The 12,306-nt window shown below is 46.7% G+C and overlaps 1 protein-coding gene across 1 annotated transcript in view; it reads left to right on the forward strand.

Annotated features, from left to right (window-relative positions):
• LOC139260266 (G protein-coupled receptor kinase 5-like) overlaps nt 1–12,306 on the forward strand; it is a 274,219-nt gene that overhangs the window by 140,695 nt on the left and 121,218 nt on the right. The gene's annotated exons all lie outside the window — the stretch shown is intronic.

The raw sequence follows: 12,306 nt of genomic DNA on the forward strand, positions 1-12,306 counted from the left end.
TTTGTCTAAAACCTACATCATCTGTTGGTAAACTAAGTTACTTTTCAGGCCTGGTTGCTACACATCACCGCTACTCAATCTTAAGTGTATCAACATACAACTACACGCAGCTGACCTGTAAAATTATGTGTGCCAACCTAGAAAACTAGCGTAGGTTGCTCAACAGTTGCACAAAAGTTGGCGCAGTTCTAGAAAAGCTGAATGAGCAATAATAGCCCTGAATACGAGCCTTCAGACATGTGAAGACAAGAGGTTGCAAAGAAAGTAGAGTGGGGCATGGTTAGGTCAGAACATAAGCTACAGATGTAAGCAACGTGATCAAAAAGGAAAAGAAAATGGTGTCAGCCGTGGCTCAGTGGGTAGCACTCTGGCCACTGACAGAAGGCAAAAAGGGTTCAAGTCCCACTGCAGGGACTTGAACACAAAATCTAGGTTGACACTCCAGTGCAGGAGTGAGGGAGTGTTGCACTGATGGAGGGACCATTTCTCAGATGAAACATTAATTCGGTGCCCTGTCTGTCCTCTCAGCTAGACATAAAAGATCTCATGGCATTATTTTGAAGAAGAGTAGTGAGTTCTTCTGGGTGTCCTGGGCAATATTTATCCCTCAGCCAACATCAAAAAAACAGATTATCTGGTCATTATCTCATTGCTGTTTGTGGGACCTTGCTGTGCGCAAATTGGCTGCCGCCTTTCCTACGTTGTAACAGTGACAGTACACTTTAGAAGTACTTCAATGATTGTAAAGTGCTTTGGGACGTCCTGATGACGTGAAAGATGCTATATAAATGCAAGTCTTCCTTTCTTTTTAGCCTATTTTGCTCTTTTGAACCTGTCAAAATGGTTTACTGGAAAAATTATTTTGCATTGCAATCATTTTTTTTAAGTGAAGTGCACAAAATGTTTCATGAACAATTAATTTTTTGCTCTCAGGTGCACCAAATTGATTACCTCCAGATTGGAGGTGGGAATCTATTATACTCTTACTGATCATTCATGTCACTCCTGATATTTCTCTGTGAAAGTTGACTGTTCTAATATAGGTGGTGCGGGCACTCACCCTGGTTACTCCACAGTAATAAATGTAACGAGCAGGTGGATAAGGGGGAACCAGTGGATTTGGTGTATTTGGATTTCCAGAAGGCATTCAATAAGGTGCCACATAAAAGGTTACTGCACAACATAAAAGTTCACTGGGTTGGGGGCAATATATTAGCATGGATAAAAAATTGGCTAACGAACAGAAAACAGAGAGTCGGGGTAAATGGGTCTTTTTCCGGTTGGCAAACTGTAACTAGTGGGATGCCGCAGGGATCGGTGCTGGAGCCTCAACTATTTACAATCTATATTAATGTCTTGGATGAAGGGACCAAGTGTAAAGTAGCCAAATTTGCTGATGATACAAAGATGGGTGGGAAAACAAGTTGTGAGGCGAGCCCAAAACATCTTCAAAGGGATATAGACAGGCTAAGTGAGTGGACAAACATTTGGCAGATGGAGTATAATGTGGGAAAATGTGAGGTTATCCACTTTGGCAGAAATAATAGAACAGCAAATTATAATTTAAATGGAGAAAAATTGCAAAATGCTGCAGTACAGAGGGACCTGGGGTCCTTGTGCATGAAACACAAAAAGTTAGTATGCAGGTACATCAAGTAATCAGGAAGGCAAATGGAATGTTGGCCTTTATGGCAAGGGGTTAGAGTATAAAAGCAGAGAAGTCCTGCTACAACTGTACAGGGTATTGGTGAGGCCACACCTAGAGTACTGCATTCAGTTTTGGTCTCCGTATTTAAGGAAGGATACACTTGCATTGGAGATAATTCAGAGAAGGTTCACTTGGTTGATTCTGGAGATGAGGGGGTTGAATTATTAAGATAGGTTTAGTAGGTTGGGCCTGTATTCATTGGAGCTCAGAACAATGAGAGGTGATCTTATTGAAACATAGAAGATAATGAGGGGTTTCGACAAGGTGGACGCAGAGAGGATATTTCCACTCATAGGGGAAACTGGAACTAGGGGACATAGTCTCAGAATAAGAGTCGCCCATTTAAAACTAAGGTGAGGAGGAATTTCTATTCTTTGCATCTATGGCATTCTCTGCCCCAGAGAGCTGTGGAGGCTGGGTCATTGAATATATTTAAGGTGGAGATAGACAGATTTTTGATAAGGGAATAAAGGGTTATGGGGAGCGGGCAGTGAAGTGGAGCTGAGTCCATGATCAGATCAGCCACGATCTTATTGAATGGCGGAGCAGGCTTGAGGGGCCAAATGGCTTACTCCTGCTCCCATTTCTTATGTTCTTAAATGTTGTGAGTTACTGATCTCAGCCAGTAAACTAGGAACAAATGAGTTTTTTAAATACCCTGTTGAAACCAAGCACATGCTCCATATCAGCAGACTGGGTGCAGGCGACCCACCGACAGTCTGGCATTGGGTGGTGATAATTGTTGTGTATCTGTAAAGCATGCACTCCCATGTTCTGCCACCAGGGAGCACATCCCCTGAAGTCCCATGGGATCCCAGCACCCCTTGGGAGCACTGTATATAAGCTGGCGCCTAAGGCCTGTTCCTCACTCTGGAGTGTCTTAATAAAGACTGAGGTCACTGTTAACTTTAACCTCCCTGTGTGCAGTCCCATCTGCGTCAGGAACACAATAACTGGCGACGAGTATACGAATCCAACGCAAAGATGCAGCAAACTGTGGGCATTCTGGAGAAGTTCTCGGAGGGTGAGGACTGGGAAGCCTATGTCGAATGGCTAGACCAGTACTTTGTAGCCAACGAGCTGGACGGAGAAGGAAGCTGCAAAAAGGAGAGCGGTCCTCCTCACAGTCTGCGGGGCACCGACCTACAGCCTCATGAAGAATCTTCTGGCTCCGGTGAAACCCACAGATAAGTTGTATGAGGAGCTGTGTACGCTGGTTCGGGAGCATTTTAACCCGAGGGAGAGCGTGCTGATGGCGAGGTATCGGTTCTACACCCGCCAGCGATCTGAAGGTCAGGAAGTGGCGAGCTACATCGCCAAGCTAAGGTGATTTGCAGGACAATATGAGTTTGATGGCTACCTGGAGCAGATGCTCAGAGACATTTTTGTACTGGGCATTGGCTACGAGACCATCCTACGAAAAATTTTGACTGTAGAGACACCGACCCTCAGTAAGGTCATTGCGATAGCACAGGCATTTATGTCCACCAGTGATAACACCAAACAAATCTCTCAGCACACAAGTGCTAGCAATGTTCATAAATTAACTGGAACTGTATTTACGAGTAGAAATGTACAGGGCAGAAACCACGAGTCTGCAACTGCCAGCAGGCCTCAGGTGACCCAGATGACTCAGAGTCCGCAATTCGCACCTGTTGGCGTTGTGGAGGCTTCCATTCAGCCTATTCATGCCGCTTCAAAGGGTATGTTTGCAAGAACTGTGAAACAATGGGGTACCTCCAACGAGCTTGCAGATAAGTTGCAAGCTCTGCAAAACCTGCTAACCACCACGTGGCAGAGGAAGATCGGTTCATGGTGGATCAAAGCAATTTCGAGCCTCAGAGGAAGCAGATGCTGAAGTACACGGGCTGCACACATTTTCAACGAAATGTCCACCTTTAATGCTAAATGTAAAATTGAATGGCTTGCCCCGAGCCATGGAACTGGACACTGGCGCTAGCCAATCCATCATGAGTAAAAAGATGTTTGAGAGACTGTGGTGCAACAAGGCACTCAGACCAGCCCTGAGCCCCATCCACACGAAACTGAGAACGTACACCAAAGAGCTCATCACTGTGCTGGACAGTGCCATGGTCAAGATCACCTACGAGGGCACGGTGCATGAACTGCCACTCTGAATTGCCCGGGCGATGGCCCCACATTGCTTGGAAGGAGCTGGCTGGGCAAAATCCGCTGGAACTGGGATGACATCCGAGTGCTATCACATGGCGATGAGGCCTCATGCACCCAGGTTCTTAACAAATTTCCTTCCCTTTTTGAGCCAGGCATTGGAAACTTTTCCGGGGTGAAGGTGCGGATCCACCTGGTCCCAGAGGCACGACGCATTCACCACAAGGCATGAGCAGTACCTCCCATGATGAGGGAGAGAGTGGAAATCAGGCTGCAACGCGAGGGCATCATCTCCCCAGTGGAATTCAACAAGTGGGCCAGCCCGATTGTTCCAGTACTCAAAAGTGATGGCACGGTCAGGATTTGCGGCGATTATAAAGTAACTATTAATCATTTCTCGCTACAGGACCAATACCCGCTACCTAAGGCAGACGACCTATTTGCGACGCTGGCAGGAGGCAAGACGTTCGCCAAGCTCGACCTGACTTCGGCCTACATGATGCAGGAGCTGGAGGTGTCTTCGAAGGGCCTCACCTGCATCAACATGCACAAGGGATAGTTCATCTACAACAGATGCTCGTTTGGAATTCGGTCGGCTGCAGCGATCTTCCAGAGAGCCTACTCAAGTCGGTACCACGCACGGTGGTTTGTCAGGATGACATATTGGTCATGGGTCGGGACACCGTCGAGCACCTACAAAACCTGGAGGAGGCCCTCCAGCGACTGGATCGCATAGGACTGTGGCTGAAGAGGTCGAAATGCGTCTTCATGGCAATAGAAGTGGAGTTTTTGGGGAGAACGATCGCGGCGGACGGCATTCGGCCCACAGACGCCAAGACAGAGGCTATCAGGAACGCGCCCAGGCCACAGAACGTCACGGAGCTGCGGTTGTTCCTGGGACTCCTCAACTATTTTGGTAACTTCCTACCGGGGTTAAGCACCCTCTTAGAGCCCCTATATGTGTTACTGCTAGGAGCTAAATTAAAAAGTAGGACCTCAAAAGTAGTAATCTCGGGATTGCTACCAGTGCCACGTGCTAGTCAGAGTAGGAATCGCAGGATAGCACAGATGAATACATGGCTTGAGCAGTGGTGCAGCAGGGAGGGATTCAAATTCCTGGGGCATTGGAACCGGTTCTGGGGGAGGTTGGACCAGTACAAAGCGAACGGTCTGCACCTGGGCAGGACCGGAACCAATGTCCTAGGGGGAGTGTTTGCTAGTGCTGTTGGGGAGGAGTTAAACTAATATGGCAGGGGGATGGGAATCAATGCAGGGAGACAGAGGGAAACAAAAAGGAGATAAAAGCAAAAGACAGAAAGGAGATGAGGAAAAGTGGAGGGCAGAGAAACCCAAGACAAAAAACAAAAAGGGCCACTGTAGAGCAAATTTCTAAAAGGAAAAAGGGTGTTAAAAAAACAAGCCTGAAGGCTTTGTGTCTTAATGCAAGGAGTATCCATAATAATGTGGATGAATTAACTGTGCAAATAGATGTTAACAAATATGATGTGATTGGGATTACGGAGACGTGGCTCCAGGATGATCAGGGCTGGGAACTCAACATCCAGGGGTATTCAACATTCAGGAAGGATAGAATAAAAGGAAAAGGAGGTGGGGTAGCATTGCTGGTTAAAGAAGAGATTAATGCAATAGTTAGAATGGACATTAGCTTGGATGATGTGGAATCTATATGGGTAGAACTGCAGAACACCAAAGGGCAAAAAACGTTAGTGGGAGTTGTGTACAGACCTCCAAACAGTAGTAGTAATGTTGGGGAGGGCATCAAACAGGAAATTAGGGGTGCATGCAATAAAGGTGCAGCAGTTATAATGGGTGACTTTAACATGCACATAGATTGGGCTAACGAAACTGGAAGCAATACGGTGGAGGAGGATTTCCTGGAGTGCATAAGGGATGGTTTTCTAGACCAATATGTCAAGGAACCAACTAGGGGGTAGGCCATCTTAGACTGGGTGTTGTGTAATGAGAGAGGATTAATTAGCAATACCGTTGTGCGAGGCCCCTTGGGGAAGAGTGATCATAATATGGTGGAATTCTGCATTAGGATGGAGAATGAAACAGTTAATTCAGAGACCATGGTCCAGAACTTAAAGAAGGGTAACTTTGAAGGTATGTGGCGTGAATTAGCTAGGATTGATTGGCGAATGATACTTAAGGGGTTGACTGTGGATGGGCAATGGCAGACATTTAGAGACCGCATGGATGAATTACAACAATTGTACATTCCTATCTGTCGTAAAAATAAAAAAGGGAAGGTGGATCAACCGTGGCTATCTAGGGAAATCAGGGATAGTATTAAAGCCAAGGAAGTGGCATACAAATTGGCCAGAAATAGCAGTGAACTCGGGGACTGGGAGAAATTTAGAACTCAGCAGAGGAGGACAAAGGGTTTGATTAGGGCAGGGAAAATGGAGTACGAGAAGAAGCTTGCAGGAAACATTAAGACGGATTGCAAAAGTTTCTATAGGTATGTAAAGAGAAAAAGGTTAGTAAAGACAAACGTAGGTCCCCTGCAGTCAGAATCAGGGGAAGTCATAACGGGGAACAAAGAAATGGCGGACCAATTGAACAAGTACTTTGGTTCGGTATTCACTAAGGAGGACACTAACAACCTTCCGGATATAAGAGGGGTCAGAGGGTCTAGTAAGGAGGAGGAACTGAGGGAAATCCTTATTAGTCGGGAAATTGTGTTGGGGAAATTAATGGGATTGAAGGCCGATAAATCCCCAGGGCCTGATGGACTACATCCCAGAGTACTTAAGGAGGTGGCCTTGGAAATAGCGGATGCATTGACAGTCATTTTCCAACATTCTATTGACTCTGGATCAGTTCCTATCGAGTGGAGGGTAGCCAATGTAACCCCACTTTTTTAAAAAAGGAGGGAGAGAGAAAACAGGGAATTATAGACCGGTAAGCCTGACATCGGTAGTGGGTAAGATGATGGAATCAATTATTAAGGATGCCATAGCAGCGCATTTGGAAAGAGGTGACATGATAGGTCCAAGTCAGCATGGATTTGTGAAAGGGAAATCATGCTTGACAAATCTTCTAGAATTTTTTGAGGATGTTTCCACTAGGGTGGACAAGGGAGAACCAGTTGATGTGGTATATTTGGACTTTCAGAAGACTTTCGACAAGGTCCCACACAAGAGATTAATGTGCAAAGTTAAAGCACATGGGATTGGGGGTAGTGTGCTGACATGGATTGAGAACTGGTTGTCAGACAGGAAGCAAAGAGTAGGAGTAAATGGGGACTTTTCAGAATGGCAGGCGGTGACTAGTGGGGTACCGCAAGGTTCTGTGCTGGGGCCCCAGCTGTTTACACTGTACATTAATGATTTAGACGAGGGGATTAAATGTAGTATCTCCAGATTTGCGGATGACACTAAGTTAGGTGGCAGTGTGAGCTGCGAGGAGGATGCTATAAGGCTGCAGAGCGACTTGGATAGGTTAGGTGAGTGGGCAAATGCATCGCAGATGAAGTATAATGTGGATAAATGTGAGGTTATCCACTTTGGTGGTAAAAACAGAGAGACAGACTATTATCTGAATGGTGACAGATTAGGAAAAGGGGAGGTGCAACGAGACCTGGGTGTCATGGTACATCAGTCATTGAAGGTTGGCATGCAGGTACAGCAGGCGGTTAAGAAAGCAAATGGCATGTTGGCCTTCATAGCGAGGGGATTTGAGTACAGGGGCAGGGAGGTGTTGCTACAGTTGTACAGGGCATTGGTGAGGCCACACCTGGAGTATTGTGTACAGTTTTGGTCTCCTAACCTGAGGAAGGACATTCTTGCTATTGAGGGAGTGCAGCGAAGGTTCACCAGACTGATTCCCGGGATGGCGGGACTGATCTATCAAGAAAGACTGGATCAACTGGGCTTGTATTCACTGGAGTTCAGAAGAATGAGAGGGGACCTCATAGAAACGTTCAAGATTCTGACGGGTTTAGACAGGTTAGATGCAGGAAGAATGTTCCCAATGTTGGGGAAGTCCATAACCAGGGGTCACAGTCTAAGGATAAGGGGTAAGCCATTTGAGGAGGTGAGGAGGAACCTCTTCACCCAGAGAGTGGTGAACCTGTGGAATTCTCTACCACAGAAAGTTGTTGAGGCCAATTCACTAAATATATTCAAAAAAGAGTTAGATGTAGTCCTAACTACTAGGGGGATCAAGGGGTATGGTGAGAAAGCAGGAATGGGGTACTGAAGTTGCATGTTCAGCCATGAACTCATTGAATGGCAGTGCAGGCTGGAACGGCCAAATGGCCTACTCCTGCACCTATTTTCTATGTTTCTATGCGTAAAGTTGAGAACTGGGTATGGGGAAAAAACCAAGTAATTGCTTTTGAGAAAACCAGAAACATTTTATGCTCCAACAAGCTGCTTGTATTGTATAAGACTTGTACAAGCAAGTGATGCATCGTCGTACGGAGTCGGGTGTGTATTACAACAAGCTAACGTTGCGGGGAAGTTGCAACCTGTCGCTTATGCCTCCAGAAGCTTGTCTAAGGCCGAGAGGGCCTACAGCATGATTGAGAAAGAGGTATTAGCGTGTGTGTTCGGGGTAAAGAAAATGTATCAGTACCTGTTTGGCCTCAAATTTGAGCTGGAAACCGATCACAAGCCCCTCATATCCCTGTTCGCTGAAAACAATGGGATAAATACTAATGCCTCAACCCGCATAGAAAGGTGGGCACTCGCGCTATCAGCATCTAACTCTACCATCCGCCACAGGCCAGGCACCGAGAACTGTGCAGATGCTCTCAGTCGGCTACCATTGCCCACCACGGGGGTGGAAATAGCGCAGCCTGCAAACTTGTTGATGGTGGCGCAGCCCGCAGACTTTTTGATGTTCATGGAAATATTTGAAAATGATAAATCACCTGTCACGGCCCGTTAGATTAGGACTTGGACCAGCCAAGATCCTCTGCTGTCACTTGTAAAAAAAAAAAACTGTGTACTGCATGGGAGCTGGGCCAGCATCCCCGTTGAAATGCAAGAGCTAATCAAGCTGTTCCAGCGGCGAAAGGATGAGCTGTCCATTCAGGCAGACTGCCTGTTATGAGGTAACCGCATAGTGCTACCCAAAAAGGGCAGGGAGATGTTCATCTCGGATCTCCACAGCACACACCTGGGTATAGTAATGATGAAAGCGATAGCCAGATCCCGCGTGTGGTGGCCCGGTATCGACTCTGACTTAGAGTGCTGTGTAAGGCAATGCAGCGTATGTGCTCAGTTGAGCAACGCGCCCAGAGAGGCACCACTAAGTTTGTGGTCCTGGCCCTCCAGACCATGGTCGAGGATCCATGTCGACTATGCGGGCCCGTTTCTCGGTAAAATGTTCCTGGTAGTGGTGGATGCTTTTTCAAAATGGATTGAATGTGAAATAATGTCGGGAAGCACCACCACCGCCACCATTGAAAGCCTGAGGGCCATGTTTGCCACCCACGGTCTGCCTGACACACTGGTCAGTGACAACGGGCCATGTTTCACCAGTGCCGAATTTAAAGAATTCATGACCCGCAATGGGATCAAACATATCACCTCGGCCCCATTTAAACCAGCCTCCAATGGGCAGGCAGAGTGGGCAGTACAAACAATCAAACAGAGCCTCAAATGAGTCACAGAAGGCTCACTCCAAAAACCCGCCTGTTCTGAGTACTGCTCAGCTACCGCATGAGACCCCACTCGCTCACAGAGGTGCCCCCGGTTGAGCTACTCATGAAAAGGACACTTAAAACCAGACTCTCGCTGGTTCACCCCAACCTGCATGATCAGGTAGAGGGCAGGCGACAGCAACAAAATGTAAATGATTGTCGTGCCACTGTGTCATGGGAAATTGATCTGAATGACCCTGTGTATGTGCTAAACTATGGACATGGTCCCAAGTAGATCGCGGGCATGGTGATAGCTAAAGAAGGGAGTAGGGTGTTTGTAGTCAAACTAGACAATGGACAAATTTGTTGGAAGCATCTGGACCAAACGAGGCTGTGTTTCACAGACTGCCCTGAACAACCCACAGCAGACACCACCTTTTTCGAGCCCACAACACACATCCAAATGATCAACGACACCGGACCAGGAAATCGAATGCATCACGCCAAACAGCCCAGCAAGGCCAGGCTCACCCAGCAGCCCTGCAGGGCCAACAACACGCCAGCCCAGCGAGGGTACAGCCAACACACCAGAACAGACATTTGTACCGAGGTGGTCCACCAGGGAAAGAAAGGCTCCCAACCGCCTAACCTTGTAAATCGTTTTCACTTTGACTTTGTGGGGAAGTGATGTGTATCTGTAAAGCATGCACTCCCATGTTCCGCCACCAGGAAGCGCATCCCCTGAAGTCCCAAGGGATCCTAGCATTCCTTGGGAGCACTGTACATACGCCGGCCCCTAAGGCCTGTTCCTCACTCTGGAGTGTCTTATTAAAGACTGAGGTCACTGTTACCTTAACTTCCCTGTGTGCAGTCCCATCTGTGTTAGGAACACAAGAATAATCGAGAGTGTATTTATCACCAGAGTTACCACTATGAGCAGGACGACTGGAAAATCGGGCTCTTGTTTTGGTCGGTATTTGTGATGAGGCATTTGCAATGCCTAAGCTTCACTCTCATAGCTCAGTCTCGCTATTACAGATTTTCTGGAGCTGACATAAAACACCTCATACTTGTATTGAATCACTAATCAGTTTACTTTTCCTATCTGCACTTTTTGAGCATGCACTCAATCTCCGAGATGTGAAGGTATTTCTGGGGAGCTAAAAATACATTTTTTGGAAAATCACAACGGGAGGGTAACCAGCTTTCTGACTGATTGCTAACCTTGCTGCGCTTTTTGATTTCTTTAACGAGGGATAAACGACAGAATTTTTTTTTTCATTTATCTTCTCTCCTGTGATACTTTTGAAGACGAGTTTGCAGATTGTGGTGCTATCCAGTTCTGTTGATGTCCAACTGCACTGCACCTCATGCATGCCCAGTTTTGGGCTGATAGTCCAGGATCAGATCAGCCATGATCTTATTGAATGGCGGAGCAGGCTCGAGGGGCCAAATGGCCTACTCCTACTTCTATTTGTGCTTAGTCTGTCCCACTTATTACAGCAGTCGTGCCACATTAATACTACTGTCCTTCTATAGCCTTTGACAACTCATTTTGAACAATGAAGATTGTATGTGTAATGACGGGGCTATTTCCCCTTGTTATGGGGCATTCTATTAAATTGTTAAATTTAAGATCATTGGAGTCGGACCATTCTTTCGGTAAAATATGAGACACTATTTGCTGTCGTAATCATGGTATAAACCCCTAAACGTGTGTCCTTGCAAAATTACCAGTTTTATGCTGTCCATTATTATAAATTTACAGTGTTGGCAAATTTGTGTATATTTTGAAAAGGTTAAGTAAATGTCATCAAGATGTTTCGCCCACTGAAAGACTTCAAACAGTGAAATGCTTGTCGTGAAATTCGAAAGGGCATAATCTGTGGTGTTGTATCGGAGATGCTTTGTTTGAGAAAAACAGTAAAACTACTAATTTCACAACCAAGCAGTCACAATATGAGTTCCTAGGCTATTTAGTGTCCAAAGCTGCCAGCTCAATAGATGTTTTATTTGGTAACTTTGTAAGACCATTCCGCTTTAAGAGACGAACATTGTGCAGCCCATCAAGCTGGCTGTCCATCAATTTGTATTGGTGCATATATTGACTGTCCAGCCAATAATTCTTAGACAGTGTAAGTTGTTAAGGGAGAAAGATGTGACAATTATTAAATATACAATTATAGTCCTGTCTGATTCATAAAAATAGAAAAGGGAAAATGTACTGAAACTCATTGGCCTGAATATTAACAGGAACAGGTTACATATCCGGGGGAAGGTGAAGTTTTGGATGGGAGATCCAGAAGTCCACATTTCCCTGCATGTGTCGAGCTTTAACTCCAGCTTGCGCGTCTTTTGCCAGTGACCAGTTTCCTGCCCGGAAGTCAGCCTGATTGACAGGCTTGGCTTCCAGTTGGGCGGGGGGCGGAGCCGATCCTGGGAGTGGGGGAGGAGAGAGGGGTAGGAGTGTCCATTCCCCAAACTCAGGGGAGGTTCCAATCCCAGGGGGCTCTTTGAAGACGGCAGGGGTGGGCGCAGGGGAAAGCACTCCTGCTTTGCCTGGTCCAAAAGTGGCGGAGAATCTGATCTGGGAAGGGCAGGGTGGTGGGAGCGGTATCTGATCCTCGACCCGAGAGAGGGGTGCAATCTCGGGAGTCTGTGAATGAGAGGGGAACGGTCTGATGGGGGGGAGCTTGGGGGACTGGGGTGGGGGGAGCACTCCTGCTGTTCCTGGCCCGCAAGCATTTACCTTCTCCCCGAAGTGTCCTTGGCTCCCTTCAGCTGTTGGGTTTCCCGAAGCCTGGGAAACATGGCCGCCCACTGTAAAGCCTGCAAAGTGGGTTAAATCAGA

This window comes from Pristiophorus japonicus, chromosome 3 (genome assembly GCF_044704955.1).
Source record: "Pristiophorus japonicus isolate sPriJap1 chromosome 3, sPriJap1.hap1, whole genome shotgun sequence".
NCBI classification, from domain to species: domain Eukaryota; kingdom Metazoa; phylum Chordata; class Chondrichthyes; family Pristiophoridae; genus Pristiophorus; species Pristiophorus japonicus.